The 12,908-nt window shown below is 41.4% G+C and overlaps 1 protein-coding gene across 1 annotated transcript in view; it reads left to right on the top strand.

Moving 5' to 3' along the window:
- Positions 1-5,235: 5,235 nt before the first annotated feature.
- Positions 5,236-12,908, top strand: part of LOC114654937 (polycomb group RING finger protein 3) — a 333,228-nt gene continuing 325,555 nt past the window's right edge. Inside the window, exon 1 of the mRNA XM_028805809.2 lies at positions 5,236-5,416. The gene's annotated coding sequence lies outside the window, so the exon portion shown is untranslated. The remainder of the gene's footprint in view (positions 5,417-12,908) is intronic.

The raw sequence follows: 12,908 nt of genomic DNA, 5'->3' as shown, positions 1-12,908 counted from the left end.
GTACAAAACTTGATTCAGATCTGTGTTTCATCAAAGTAGCCCCCTTTTGCTGATATAACAGCCAGACTGTGGTAACCTTTTTGATTCAGAATGCCAGTCACTCTGTGCAAGTCACTGACTCTGCCTCCAGCTAAAGACCCCCAGACCACCACACTTCCTCCTCCATGTTGGACAGCTGGTTTCATACACTAAGGAACCATCCTTTCACAAATTCAAAGGCGTACAAACACCCTGCATGATAAACTGAAAATTTCACATTTGGATTCATCAGTCCATAAGACTCTCTTCCAGTCTGCAGTAGTCCACAGCTGGTATTTCAAGGCCTTATTTTGTCCTTTAAGGAATGGCTTTCTTGCTGCCACTCACCCTGTCAAACCTGCAGCACAAAGTCTCCTCTTCACAGTACAAACTCACACTTGCGTTTTTCCACCACTGCTAAGCTGTGCTTGAAGCTGTTGTTCTGTGAGGTGCCCATCACACAGGCTGGTGACCCTCAGAAACTCGTCTTCTGATAGGCTTGTGACTTTGGCTCTACCAGATCTCTTCTTATTAGAGTTTCTTCCAGTTTCCAGTTGCCTTTGGATTGTGTAGGACACCACTGGAGTCATTGACACTTTGAATTTTTTGCAATTTCCCTAAAAGAAAGGCCTACACTTCTAAGGGTAATTACGCTCTGTCTCATTTCATTTGTTATTTGCCATTTTCTTGCCATTATCACTGGAATATTCTCCAAGTTGTACTTCAGAGGGTGTATTAACACAATCTATTCCAACTCTGCTGACCTTTTTAGGTCATTTGTTACATTTCAACATTTAAATTTGAAGAAAAACTGGAATAGCTGAGGTGTTGTAAAACATTTGATAAGTAGTGTGTGTGTGTGTGTGTATAGTATTTTATAATTATACATGCACTTATATACATTCAGCTGCTGGCACTCTGCCCCGGCATGGTTTATGACTTGTACCTGATGCTGAGGAGATGGGCTTTGTTCTGATGTTAAGATACGTAGATTACAAAAATTTACAAAGAGGACTACTATAATTAGTCTAGAACAATGCTTTCATTGTGGAAGGATGCCCCCAGAATGTCCCCAAACACACACGTTTTATTTTATTTTATTTAATTTTATACAGAAATCTCCACAATAACTCAGTCCTTATCTTTTCTTTCTTTCTTTCACCGAGTGGAGTGAGGCAGCCTCTATTATACCACACCCGGAAGTGCTCCAGGTGTTCCTCAATCAAGTTCCAGCAGCACTCCCGGGTATGGTGGAAGTGCTGCAGACCACGGATCCGGAATTGTCCAGGTGCCCCCTGGTGGTGGCCACAGACCCCAACAGGCTTGAGCTTCAAAGCCCCATGCAGTCTTCTAGAGCAGGGGTGGGCAGATTCAGTCCTGGAGGGCCGCAGTGGTTGCAGGTTTTTGTTCCAACCCAGTTGCTTAATTAAAAAACAATCCTTGTCAATTATTTAATTGCATGGCTTGTTAGTGCTTTAACTCTGCCATGTCAGGTCATTCTCATATCCTAGATTTATTTTCCTTTCTAAGGATATCATCCAAATGATCTGAAGTCTAAAACAGATGAGTAATTCTCAGTGCTTCACTTTTTTCTCTTCACTTTCCTTCCAAGTATTTAATTAAACCAAATAGTGTGTGCTAAATACACACAGGTGTAAATGAAAACAAGCTAAATGGAGAAATGCTGGTCTCTTTTGTCATTTGCATGGTATTGCTAATTAGGAGCAATTAAAAACCAAGAATACAGCTGTTTAAGACTAAAATAAGCAACAAGGGTTCAAAATCTTAACGAGCGAGACAACTAAAGTGAAGCTGAAGTTTTACTTGAGCAATAAGGGCTTCTTATTAAGCAACTGGGTTGGAGCAAAAACCTGCAGCCACTGCGGCCCTCCAGGACTGAATCTGCCCACCCCTGTTCTAGAGCTGCAAGGCATCAGTCCTCAGAATATAGAGTGCCCACCATGATGTTTGGGGCAAAGACACATTTTTTTCCTTGATTTACCCCTCTGTTCCAGAGTTTAAAATTGCAAATCAAACGATTCAGACCTGATTAAAGTGCACATTGCAGACTTTCATTTAAGGGGATTTGCATACATTTGGGTCACACAACACTTGTTCTACGTGGTCCCCCCACCATTTCAGGGCACCACAATCTTTGTGACACAGCAATGGCAGGTCTATTAAAGCCGTCATATTAGTTCTTTGTCTCATATCCTTTGCATGCAATGACTGCCTGAAGTCTGCGATTCACAGACATCAGGTGCTAAAGATCTTCTCTGGTGATGCTCTGCCATTCCTCTAATGCAGCCATTTTCAGCTCCTGATTATTTCTGGAGATTGTCCGCTTGAGTTTTCTCCTCAGAAGTTTGATTTAAATTGGGTGACTGGATTGGCCATTCTATAATTTTTCATTTTTTAGCTTTGCTAAACTGCTATTTTGGCTTAGCAATATGTTTGGGTCATTATCTTGCTGTAGGATGAAGCGCCATCCAATTAGTTTGGAGGCCTTTATTGAAACCTGAGCAGATTAGATGTTTCTACACACCTCAGAATTCATTGAGCCACTGCCGTCAGTAGTTCCATCATCCATGAAGAGAAGTGTGCCAGGACCTGCGGCAGCCATACATGTCCAAGCCATAACACCCCAGCACAGATGAGGTGGTCTGCTTTGGATCTTTGGCAGTTCCTTTTCGTCTCCACACTTTGCTCTTGCCATCACTCTGATGAGGTTCATCTTTGCCTCATTTGTCCACAAGAACTTTTTTCAAAATTCTGCAGGCTCTTTGAAGTCCTTTTTCACAAACTGTAATCTGGCCACCCTGTTTTTATGGGGTCTTGCAGTGTGGACTCTGTGTTTCTATTCATGAAGTCTTCTGCTGATAGTCGTCTCTGACACACACACATTGGCCCCCTGTTGACTGTTTCTGATCTGTCAGACAGGCGTCTGGGGCTTTTTCTTGACCATAGTGAGGATTCCTCTGTCTTCAGCAGTGGAGGTTTTCCTTGGTCCAACAGTCCCTTTGTGATTACTGAGCTCACCAGTGTGTTCTTTTTTCTTCATGATATTCCAGATAATTGACTTAGGTCATCCTAAGGTTTTACTGATGTCTCTGATGGCTTAATTCTGGTTTCTCAGCCTCATAATGGCTTCTTTGAGTTTAATTGGTACAGCTCTAGTCCTCACGTTGTACAGTGGCAATTACAGACTCCAAGGGGTAGAAGCAAGCCGAGGTATCTTATGAAGCCATGAAACACATCAATTGTCCCAAACATTATGGTGCCCTGAAATGGGGGGACCATGCAGAAAAAGTATAGTCATTTCCACATGGTGTGACCGAAGTGTATGCAAATCCTGTTAAATGAAAGTCAGCAATGTGAACTTTAACTATGTCTGAATTGTTTGATTTGTAATTTTAAATTGTGGAGCAGAGAAGTAAGTCAAGGTAAAAATGTGTCTTTGTCCCAAACATCATGGACAGTGCTGTAGCTAAGCTGTCCCAGTATCTCATCCAGATGCTTCTTAATGGTTGTGAAGGTTTCTACTTCAACCACACGTCTGGGTACCTTGTTCCAGATTCAAGACAAGTGAGTGATGAAGCACTTTTGGGACTCCTTCAGCCATTCCATGTGCAGTTCAGAACAGGTCATCCACCTGGAGCTAAGGAGGTTTGGGCCCAGCCAGTACTTGTATCAGAGACCATCTAGGAAAAGCTTGGATTGCTGCTGGAAGAGGCGATGGTGAGGCCAGCAGGGGGCACTTACCCCGTAGTCTGAATGTGGATTCCAATGCCCCAGGGCAGTGACAAGGATACTGTACTGTAAAAATGGTGCCGTACCTTGTATGAGACGTACAATACAATACAATTTATTTGTGTATAGCCCAAAATTGCACAAGAAGTGCCGCAATGAGCTTTAACAGGCCCTGCCTTTTGACATCCCCCCAGCCTTGACTCTCTAAGAAGACAAGGAAACCCCCCCCCCAAAAAAAAAACCCTAGTAGGGAAAAAAATGGAAGAAACCTTGGGAAAGGCAGTTCTAAGAGGCTTTCCAGGTAGGTTGGGTGTGCAGTGGGTGTCAAAAAGAAGGGGGTCAATACAATACAATACACAGAATAGAACACAAATAATCATCATTACAATATAATAGTACAATAAAAACATTACAAGTACAGAGCAGAATTTAACGGTAGATGATCTCACATAATACGATTTGGATGTAAAACTGATGCCCTGAACTCTCAGTGGTCATAAAAGACCCCTTAGCATCCTTCATAAAAAGTTGGATGCATCCCAAGGTCCTGTTTAAATTGCCCACCATGGCCTAGTCAGCCTGGCCCCTTTAATCATCCCCTGTCTCTAACTGGCTAACTGACTGTCACCACATCACCACCTAATAGCTAAATGGCTGGCATCACATCATCCACGTGGATGCTACACATTAGTGGTGGTTGAAGTGGCTCCTCTCTCACTATAAAAAGCACTTTGAGTAGTGAGAAAAGTGCCATATAAATGTGAAGTATTATTATTATTATGTCTTTATAGCACCTTACAGTGACTGCTCTCTTATCTTCATTGAAGTCCAAAGTTTTTCTTCTTTTCTGTAATTCATGAATGTGTTTCAAGGGGGCAGTTGTTCTTATAATACTTTTATAATTCTTGAGCTTTTGTAAAGTCTAAACCTCGATTTGGGACAAATAAAGTACTATCCATCAATGTATCTTTTTATCTAAGCCACGTCCAAAACTTCTAACTGTCTTGTTAATGTGTGTATTGAATTGTAAAGTGTCCTTGAGTGTATGAACATAAATAAAACTTATTATTATTAACGGCAGACGCTCCACTATTGAAGATGAAACAAAAAAAGCAAGCGTTTTATTTACACAAGTAGAAATGGTTCCATCAATACAGAAATTTGACATATAATGTATTGTTTCTATGAATAAACAAGTAAGAATTTTTTCAATTGAGCTAATATAGTCTTCATCCTGACTGGGAAGGGCTTGTTCTTTGGTTTCTCGTAATCGAAATGAAGACCTGTCGCATCTAAGAGTCACAACCCGATCCCCGTTTGTAAGAAAAAAACCAAATCCCTAACTGATCATGACGAAAGTGTCCTTTATCTCATGAGACTGGCTTGCAAACTGTTGCCTCCACGCGTTTCTCACCCCCCTCCGCTCTTCTTTATTCCTCCTGCTTCTTCTTCTTCCTCCTCCTCCTCGTCGTTTCCCCCCGGGGCAGCTCACCTCCCGCGCATGCGCGCCACGTGCCTCGCGCTCTCGCTCGGTTTGACTCGGGATTGCCCGGACATTTTCGTCTCTTTGTTTTACCCAAAGTGGATTTAACTCGGATTGAGGTTCTCGAACGTACGGACTGCATCTATATTTTGGACTTCCATACAGGTCAGTTGTACAAACTCTCGACAGGAGTGGGCTGAGGAAGGAGGGTGGAGGTGGAGGTGAAGGGGGGAGGTCGTCAGCGGTTTGCACGGATCCCCATTGTTCGGGTGGCTCTTTTCTCTGGTGGTATGTGCATGCTGTGCGCGTTGGTGAGAGCAAGTGTTCTGTTTGGCTGTCTGTACGTCTGAAGCTGTGTGTATATATGGCGACCACAGGCCCTGCACTGACAGTGAGGGGGCTCGGCTTTTCTTGCCGTTGCGGGGTTCAGGCAGTACCGGAGCTGAGGGGACGTGTGGTCCGACTTGCGGCTGTCAGCGCTCCGCTCAACACGGCGACTTGACTGGGTGAGAGGAGGTTGATTTCCCCCCCCACCCCTCCCCTTAAAAAAACGCACGAGACACTATTTACACTTCTGCTTTTTTGTCGTTTATAATCAATTCAGACATGGAAAGTTGGGGGTTGGGATCGATCTGTGAGACAAAGTTGAAATGGTGGGGTTAATATGGGGGGTGGTCTTGCAGCGTTATGTAGGTCCAAGTACCCGCTCGGCCCCGTTATGAAGAGCGAAAGCCGTGCGATGGGTGAATAATTCCTCTCACTTGCATCTTCAGAAGGAGACCCCGTGCTCCGTTATTATTATTTTTTTTTAAGTGGGCACCCTACCACCTAGAGACCCCTACTGTCTTTTTTTTATTTTTTTAAATCCGGCTTAAAATTCTTGATGGACTTCCTGTTAACTCTTTAGTGCTTTAATAAGAATCGAAGTCCTCCTCCACATGCTGTGTGCCTGGTAGAAGGGGAGACCCTAGTTGGAGGGTCAACCCAGGCCATCTTGCTACTTCCATAGTTAATAAGCTCCTAAAAAGCTCCCAGTGCTTTCGTTCGGTAACTGCATCTTGTGATGGGTTTCCACTTTTCTGTACTGGTGATATTCTTGTGCATCATCATCTATTTTATGTAGTTTACTCTGCATTTGACACTTGTCTCTCTCAGTCTCCTCTCATCAGAGCACGTTATGTAATTTTTCAGTAGAGTGAGACTTTGCCTTCCAGGCTTGAAAGAACTGTGGCATAAGGATGTTTGCATTTGTAGTCTGTGAGGGACAGCTGATGCAGTGCAAGGTGTGAAAAATTTCCTAAATTCTTTTAGACTAGTGAAACACACGCACGTAAGGTTCTAATAAAATGTTACAGGAGGTCAGATGTAAACAGCAGTAAACTCTCAGTGCAAGAATTCACACTCGATTATAAATTGTGAACACATTTTTACCATGGCTTGGGGGGGGTTATCAATAGATGGGCTTGCGGGGAGTGTCCTTTAATTACAATAAACTTTTCTCCCCACCAGTAAAATTTTTTCAATTTGCAGAATGCATCAGGTCATAAACTTTTAAGATCAAGGTTCTAGCTCCATTGGTTCACAAGTAATCCTGTGACAGACAAGACAGACATTGGAGTATACGCTAACAGTCTAAAGTTTTAGAACACCTTAATTTTTCCCAGTTCTTCAAATTAGTTGAAATGCAATGAATGACCTAAAGTGGTGAAAAGGTAAGCAGTAAATTGCCAGAGGTTTAGAGTTTAGTTTAGCAAAAATTGAAAAAAAAAAGGAAATCTCCAAATATTGTTCTTCAGGGAACAACTAACAGGTTACAACTTACAGATGTTCTGCAGAAATTCGAATAAATGAAGCCATGTGCTTTGAAGCAAACAATTTGCACAGGTGTCCCAACATGTGTTGATTACTGAAAAGTCCTCTGTGTGTCTTAAAGCAGAGTTGGAACAGACTGAGTTACTACACCCTCTGAAATATGGCAAGAAATTGGCAATTAAATTAAATGAGACAGAGCATTATTACCCTTAGAAGTGTAGGCCTTCCATTCACAGAAACTGCAATAAAAATCCAAGTGTCGGTGAGTCCAGTGGTGTCCTACACAATCCAAAGGCAACTGGAAGAAACTGAGAGGATGAGATCTGGCAGAGGCAAAGTTACAAGTCAAGTTTCTGAGGGTCACAGGCGCCTCATAGCACAACAGCTTCAAGCACAGCTTAACAGTGCAGGTCAACAAAAGCAAATGTCAGTCTCTACTGTGACTTTGTGCTGCAGGTCTGACAGGGCGAGTGGCAGTGAGAAAGCCATTCCTTAAAGGACAAAATCGGGCCTTGAAATATCAGCTGTGGACTACTGCAGACTGGAAGAAAGTCTTCTGGACCGATGAATCATAATCTGAAATGTTTGGTTCATCACGCAGGGTGTTAATACGCCGTCGAGTCGGTGACAGGATGGGTCCTCACTCTGTGACACCAACTGTCCAAACATGGAGAAGGAAGTGTGATGGTCTGGAGGTCTTTTGCCCGAGGCGGAGTTGGTGACTTGCGCAGAGTGACTGGCAATCTGAATCAAAAGGGTTACCAGTTTGGCTGTTAAATCTGCATAAGGTGCAGGCTGCATTGATGAATCAAATTTTGTTCACTCAATGATTATTTCAATTATTTTTTTTATTTGCCTTTGTTTATTTGTTCTGTGCCTTGATATCATGAAACAGTAAGGTATTAAACTGTGAGCATTTTCATAAAAACTGAAAAAGCTGAGGTGTACTAAAACTTTTCACCAGTGGAGTATGTGTGTATTTAGATGTATAGTTCTAGATATATGTAGATATATAGATATATCTACATATAAATATCTATCTATCTATATATAAATATCTATCTGTATATCTATCTATCTATCTATCTATCTATCTATAGATAGATAGATAGACTTTGTTATCCTAGGGGAACATTTGTTTGCAGCAGGAAAGTACAAAACATGAGGTATTGTTAGGTCAATTCAATAAACAATGATACAACTGACTACCATGGATGGATAGATTGTGATCTGATAGTTGTTCCTGGTGAGTACCAACTATGCTGCCATGTTTTCTCAATCACACCAATGATTGTCTAACCTTGGATTGCGTCATGGGAAGCTGGGACCTTTCCAGGCAGCATGGGGTGAAAGACAGGAATTAACTGGGCACGTTGCCTCTGCCACTTGCATGTATGGGCATCCACCCACAATCACTCTCACCAGGGCAGTTTAGAGTTGCCAGTGAAATTAATTTGCCTTGAAACGTTGTGAGGAAAACCAATGAATCTGGACAAAAAAAACCCAGACCGTCGGTAACATGGCCACTCTTCTGTCTTCCAGGATCATCAATTCAGTCCGTTCCATTTTTGAATTGAGGGTTCTCTAATCTACCTGTGAGGATGTGTTTTGTTTTCATACATTTTACTTTTTTTTTCTGCTTTAGTTCATATGTGTTAATATTCTCAGATACTTGTAATTCAGTTTAGGGTCCGAGAGGAAGGCCGAGTCTATTTCTATAGCAGTAGGCACAAGACAGGAAGTGACCCCAAACATGTTACCAGGTTATCGCAGGACACACACATTCACACTTAACTCCCATTGGGGCCAATTAAGAAATGCCAGTTAACCTAACCTGAATGAATGTTTTTTTTTTTTTTGGAGATGTGGGAGGGAAAACCAGAGTCCTGTGTGGCAGCAATACTAATCAGTAGTCTGCTGTGCCACCTCTTGTCGAGTGCAGTTCATTATTATTTTTTTTTAATATTGTGGTGTTCATTGACTTTAAGCCCTGCATGATCTGCACATATTACAGCAAATAAAGGAAACTGCACTGTATGTTAACAGCGCACTGGACTGTGGTTAAAAAACAAAATAATAATAAATTTAGCTGTTATGCCATTTATGTACATGCGTAGAAGAAGCCATTAAATAAATACTCCAACCAAAACTGATCATTTTTTTTTTTTTTTTTTTTTACTTGCCTCATTTTTTTTGCAGTGATGGCTGAGAAAAATGTTTAATGTACTCATGAACAGCCATCACCACAAACCACAGTTTAAAATAAAAAATATATTCAATTTTAGAATGGCATATTCCTTTAAGTTCTTAAGAGTTCATATGGCCAGTGGGCCAACAGGTAATGGCTAAAAACATTCAGTTTGTGAAGCTTAAAGTAAGTAAACCCATTGTCGACCAACATTTGCAAGGATAGCTAATGTGGAAGACCACCGTAAATGTGCAGATGAATGTCAAAGGTTGTGGCGGTGATGTGGGACAGTGTGAATGGTGGTGGGTCTGCTGCTGGTGGTGACACTTTTTAGATCCACTGTGAGGACTATCTTAAGCTGTTTGTCTCGCATGCTGGTGTGAATGCATCACAGCAGGACTCCCAAGTCAAGTAGAATGAGAATGGCAATGAATTGGTCAGAATCCACTCACTATTATAGGAACAGTTACATTGATGCTCCTTGTTTTTTCCTCCTGTTCCAGTAGAGTAGGGCTGTGTATTGGCAAGAATTTTGCGATATGATATGTATCATAATACAGGGTTTACGATTCAATATATTGCAATAATGTAAGCAAGGTGATATATTGCAATTTTTTTAAATCTAATTTTAGGAAAACTATCATAGTGTAAAGAACACACCACTATATGCTTAAAAAATACTTTTTATGCAATTAGAACAGTGGGATCTGCAGCTGCATTTATCACAGTCCCTATAACTTCAGACATCATAGCAATACTTTTTGTGCATTCTGTGGAAAGGAATTAACATGTTCCTATATCGCTGTGCTTTTTGATCCTGCTTTAAAGGTTCACAGTATGCCACACTATGTTTCAAGTAGTTTATAAGAAAATGCATAACATCATAGCACTGTAATCTGAACAAAGGCATTAACATTTGTTTACAGTATATCAGTAAGAAATAAGTGCTTGCAGGATTCTTTAGGTAAACAAATTGAGAAAATTAAAACAAATCCAACACTGTTACATATAAATTCAGACAGTGTATATACAGTCCTGATCAAAAGTTTAAGACCACTTGAAAAATGGCAAAAAATCATATTTTGCATGGTTGGATCCTAACAAGGTTCCAAGTAGAGCTTCAACATGCAACAAGAAGAAATGGGAGTGAGACAAAACATTTGTTGAGCATGCAATTTAATGAAAACAACGATTAAACTGAAACAGGCTGTTTTACAGCTGATCAAAATTTTAGGACCACATGCCTTTAAAAGGCCAAATCTGTGCAAAGATGTGGATTCATTGTCATTTTCTGTCAGGTAGTCACACGTTCTGATGGCAAAGGCAAAAAAAAACTCTCCCTTTTTGAACGTGGTCGGGTTGTTGAACTGCATAAGCAGGGTCTCTCACAGCGCGCCATCGCTGCTGAGGTGGGACGCAGTAAGACAGTCATTTGGAATTTCTTAAATGATCCTGAGGGTTATGGAACAAAAAAGTCATGTGGAAGACCCAAAAAAATTTCACCAGCACAGAGCTGGAGGATCCAATTGGCTGTCCGTCAAGACACTGGACGATCCTCGACCCAAATTAAGGCCGTTACTGGTGCTGACTGCAGCCCCATAACCATCAGACGGCATCAGAGACTGAAGGGCTTCAAAAACAAAAAACGTCTTCAAAGACCTCGTCTCCTTGAAGCCACAGAACTGCTCGTTTGGACTTTGCAAGAGAGCACCAAACATGGGACATTCAAAGGTGGAAGAAAGTTTTATTCTCTGATGAGAAAAAATGTAACCTTGATGGTCCTGATGGTTTCCAACATTACTGGCATGACAAGCAGATCCCACCTGAGATGTTTTCTACAAGCCACAGTGGAGGGGGCGCCATAATGGTCTGGGGTGCTTTTTCCTTCAGTGGAACAATGGAGCTTCGGGAAGTGCAGGGGTGTCAAACGGCCGCTGGCTATGTCCAGATGTTGCACAGAGCATTCCTCATGACTGAGGGCCCTCGTCTGTGTGGTAACAACTGGGTTTTTCAACAGGACAACGCTACAGTACACAATGCCCGCAGGACAAGGGACTTCTTCCAGGAGAATAACATCACTCTTTTGGCCCATCCTGCTTTTTCAAGTGGTCTTAAACTTTTGATCAGGACTGTATAAATGATGCCCATATGCTTAGGTCTGAAATGTGTCATTTTGAACTTTCTGCGAGTGGTTCTTACCACTTGGAGAAATGTTCCCACTCACCTCATGGAAACGATTGCATCAAGCATGCCGCAACGAATTTTTGAAGTGATCAACAATAAAGGTGGAGCTACTCAGTACTGAGTTCATGTTTGGAAGTTTGATTTCTGTTTTGGGGGGTTTATGGGTTTTTTTGGAGGTGTGGTCTTAAACTTTTGATCAGCTGTAAAACAGCCTGTTTCAGTTTAATCGTTGTTTTCATTAAATTGCATGCTCAACAAATGTTTTGTCTCACTCCCATTTCTTCTTGTTGCATGTTGAAGCTCTACTTGGAACCTTGTTAGGATCCAACCATGCAAAATATGATTTTTTGCCATTTTTCAAGTGGTCTTAAACTTTTGATCAGGACTGTATTAAATTCTGCTTCAAAGGTTTACATTCTATTGTAGTATATAGGCCATTTTTAAATTTTTCAATCTGAAGTGGTTACTAAAAGAAAATGCATTGTCTCTGTAACATCCAACATCATAACACTATATTTTCTGCAATTTGAAAAAAGAAACTACATCTGCCTATATCAGTGAAAATTAAAACAGCTTGCAGGATTTCTAAAGAAAATAGTAAACAAATGTAAGAAAATATGTATATATTGATAGTGAACATTTTTAGATCCTAAACTTGGATTGCACATGTTGTTACAGTTTGTATGTATGTCAGTGTTTATTTTTTAATGTCAGTGTTATTGTGGAGTAAGATGAGCTGGTGGTCAACATGCCCAGCATTCAGAACCCTTCTCTCTGCGGTAACAATGTCTCCTGCGGTGGAGCTGAGAGATTCCAGTACCATCATTTTTACCTCCTCTTACAACTTGGGCACAGTGATGTCAGTGATGTGTTGTCAGGAGGGTATGGTGTAACAAGGCTTCATTGCATTCACCATATTTCGGAAGCCTTCACTCTCTACAATGCTCAGAGGGCGCATATCTTTGCAAATGAAATAGAGTATTGAGCAAGTTATTTTGTTTGCACAAGTTGAGGTCTGTGCTAACTTTGGTGTTTGAACTTGTTCCATTAGGCCAGGTTTATACTTCATGTGACGCGTGCTCCAGCGGACGCTTCTGCTACGCAAGTGTTTTACTGTTTATACTTGTGCGCGTACTTTACGTAAATCTGGTAGAATCCACCAGGTGGCAGTGCAAAATATTATCATGGTGAGAACAGGTTCGGCTTCTCTGTGTTGTGAATTGCCTGGAACACCCATTACATTCCGATGACACCTTACCGTAATATCTCTGAAAAGGATGTTTAATGATTAAATCCATCAATCCAGAGATGTGTCCATTCCAGCAAGCATTGGGCATGAGGCAGAAAGAATCCCTGGATGGGGCATCAGCTCATCGCAAGGTGAATACAAGCACTCACACATACACTGGCGTCATTTTAGTGTCACCCAATCTGCATATCTTTAGAAGGAAACTGGAGCACACTGTGGAAACC

The sequence above is a fragment of the Erpetoichthys calabaricus genome, chromosome 7 (assembly GCF_900747795.2).
Source record: "Erpetoichthys calabaricus chromosome 7, fErpCal1.3, whole genome shotgun sequence".
Lineage (NCBI taxonomy): Eukaryota > Metazoa > Chordata > Cladistia > Polypteriformes > Polypteridae > Erpetoichthys > Erpetoichthys calabaricus.
Note: the sequence above shows the minus strand (reverse complement) of the source record. Positions and strands in the feature narration are given on the sequence as shown.